A 3,348-nucleotide genomic window follows, 5' to 3' on the forward strand; every position below is an offset into this window, starting at 1 on the left:
CAGAACCGAGCCCTGGGGAACACCGCTTGTATGCTAGTAGCATAACCAGAACCAAAATGAGGACTACTTTAAAGTCTGACGCATAGGGTGCTAATGTCCCAAGGGTGCTTAGGTCCCAAGAGAAAGATTGTGAAAGAAAGCCTCAAACTTTGCCCTTGAGACTACTAATGGGGCTGATGCTGACGGGGACACAGGTACATCCTATGGCTGGTTGGTACTGGTAAAAGCAATAGTAAGAAGGGCAAGGAAAGAATAGCATGTAAGCTGTAAAGAGCATGGCTTAAATCTTGATTTTGTATCAAACTTTGCACAGTACCATTGCAGAGCAAAGCTGCATCAGAATACACAACCAATACAGGTAAAAGACTTGGCAATTTATGCATATGAGTGGATTAAAAGACTTTTAATCAAGGAAGCTTGCTTTCTCCAGTTTTGAAGTTTTTTTTACCGAACAGGTTAAGAACAGTGCACTTGCAAAGCTCTCAGGAATATAACAGGGTGCTGGCTTCACTTAAGCAAACTGCAGGAGCACATTTCTAAAACACACAAGCCAAGGAAGGGCATGGTAGGCTGCCATTCCCTCAGACATTACAACAAAGTTTATTTATGCAGAATCAAAGGAAACATCAGTGGAGAGCACAGCAATGAAAATGATGACTGAGCTTGACTTCTGACCTCTCTGTTTTTTCTGTGTCTGACCTTTCCACTTAACCAAACTTCAAACTCAGCCTATGGTATGGCAACAGGCCTTCATCCTGCAATGTTTTGAGTGCACTCAGCATTTTGAGATGCTGCTGGGATGTGCTAAATAGATTACATGATCAAATCCAGATTTAGGTAACATCTGTGACAGAAAGATATCCAAATTGTTAGTCATTAACTGCTAAAAAGGAGGAGTTGTTATTACTGTTATCCCCTTTTTATGTCAAGCTGATGGTGTCCTGTTTCTCAAACCTGTTAACTGTCTGTTGTCATATGAGAAACTCTGTGACTTTAAGCAGATATTATGGTGCTGACACAACTTGTCTGTGCTTTCAAAACAATATGAATACCTTACTTTGAAAGTAAAAAAATGTGTGTTTTCCCAACCTATGTTTAACATTAGAACTCTACAGTATGCATGCATTCAAAGTTGGAACACAAAATAGCAAACACGCTGCTTTAGCTAGTAGTGCCAAGTATGAAATCACAGTAAATGAATAACTTCTATCATACCTGTAGGAACAGATAATTCACATAATGAGTATTTGCCAATACGGGGAAAAGGAGCCTGCCACAAACATAACATTTTGACCACACTGAAATCCTACACTCTAGAGAAACATTTAAAAGTAACATTGTATTTGATGGAAAAATAAAAGTAATGGGTCCACACAAGCAATAGGCAGTAAGTAAAACACATGAGCATGAGCCAAACAGTACATCAGATGACTTACTTTGCAAACACAGTTTTACCATATTGTCTTCAAAAGTACTATGTGTGAAAGAAATTAGAAATGGTAATCTGGCTACCTTTTTGCATACATCAGGACAATGACTTTCAGTGTACTCCACAAAAGCAATGGGGCTACTAATGATTAGCACTTTAAACACATGCAGTCACATGTTGTGATCACATACTATTCTTCAGGCCAAGAAGCAGTTAACTCACAACTTCATTTACTTGGATCCCAGAAGCTTCACTGGGACTACTCATGGAAATGGAAATTCAACTGGGCAAGTAAGAGGTTCAGAATTCAGTATTTAGCTTTTGCTTGCTTAAGTTAGTGCAACTTAAAAAGTGTAAGGAAAGAATACTTTAGTAAGCAATAATAGTTAAAAATAATTTGTCTACTTAAATAAACCCTCACAATTTATTTAAGAAAATGAAATTACTGACTTACAGTTTGTTTTACTCTGAAATAAACAAAGTTCACTTACCATATATTCCATGTTGGAAGCAGGTGGGAAGACTTTGCCTCTGACTTGATTATGATAATCAAGAATGGCAATCATGTCATTCTGTGAAATGTAGCGCTTCCGTCTGGCTTTGGGAATTTTTGCAGAGTCCAAATGAGCTGCCAAAGCCGTCTCAATGTCAGTGAAATTATCGTCTGACAGGAGTAGGTCAGTGGAGTTGGGTAACACTAATGCACTTGTTTCACAGAGAATGGAAAGTAAGAAAGCACAACTGATTGCAGCGATTACTGTCATTTTGGGGCCAAAGGAGAAAGATAGGCCACAGAGGTACTCTGCTTTAAGTCAGGGCAGTAGAAAACAGATCTGTAGAAAAGAAGATGTCAAAGATGTGATTCTCTACATCTGGGTAGCAAGACAAAGTGAACTGGCAGGCTGTGATCGGAAAAATGATTCTGTCTGTCAGCTCAATCATAAAAACAATCCAGTCAGAACATGTTACTCAGCAATTTTCAATAACCATATTATCATTCAGTGACAATAACTCAGTGATAATATGTTCTTACTACCAACACACAAAATGAAGTATCATCGTACCATGAATTACAATGTCAGAGCTAGTAGTATTCCTGAAATAGTGACAGTTGTCTCACACCAGATCAGTCCGTAAACCACACTATAAATCTTAAATGGGGAAACTGCGAGAAACCTCACAGAATGTTTTCCACTGAAGATGAAAAATAGATCCTAGGCTATGCCTATCCCATAGGCATGGATCTGTTTGACACAATGTGGCACAGATAAACTAGTAGGCAAAAGAAAACATACAAAGTATGAAAGCAGAACATCTTAGAAATTGCATTCAGATCTTAACTTCAGCAAAATGTGATGAGCGTTGATAAAACTGCATGCAAAGCAAACTTATTGAGCTGAATGGCTTACCTCTGGATAATACCAAGAAAAATAAAGAACAGTCTATTGTTCTCCCAGTACATATAGCACTCTCCTATATGATGATATGAACCTTTGTGAAGGAGTGTCTCTTATTACAAACCCCCAAAGAACAAAACTCTGCTGGTTTTGAAGCTTCTGGCCACAGGAGCTGCTAACAGCTTTTATATGTTACAGTCTGTATGAGCCAGAACAGGCAGTTTCGCTAAAGGGCTCCGCTTAGCCAAAAGGAGAGGGGAGGAGCTCTGCAAAGCACACAGGCAGCGATTGGGTGGCATCCCTGGAGTGTAGGTGGTTTGGGCATTCTGTCACACCCCCCGTTTCTATAGTACAAAGAGGCAACATGCAAGACTCTCTTTTTTCGGTACTTCCTACGCTTGGCAAGCGTCATTTCACGCAGCTCTCCGAGCACGCAAAGAGCAGCACGAAGCACGAGAGAGTTTACAAACTGCTGTTGCCCCACTCACAGGAAACGGAACCTATGCAACGCCGTCCGTCCCG

At 39.9% G+C, this 3,348-nt stretch overlaps 1 pseudogene across 1 annotated transcript; it reads right to left on the bottom strand.

The window, feature by feature from the left end:
- Positions 1–1,883: 1,883 nt before the first annotated feature.
- On the bottom strand, positions 1,884–3,013 carry LOC104620824 (annotated as a pseudogene). The gene is made up of 2 exons (XR_738035.1): positions 2,839–3,013; positions 1,884–2,262 (listed from the first exon to the last, which is right to left on the bottom strand). The product of XR_738035.1 is annotated as a peptidase inhibitor 15 pseudogene (transcript).
- Between the last annotated feature and the right edge of the window lie 335 nt (positions 3,014–3,348).

Source organism: Phaethon lepturus, unplaced genomic scaffold (genome assembly GCF_000687285.1).
Source record: "Phaethon lepturus isolate BGI_N335 unplaced genomic scaffold, ASM68728v1 Scaffold56875, whole genome shotgun sequence".
Classification (NCBI taxonomy): domain Eukaryota; kingdom Metazoa; phylum Chordata; class Aves; order Phaethontiformes; family Phaethontidae; genus Phaethon; species Phaethon lepturus.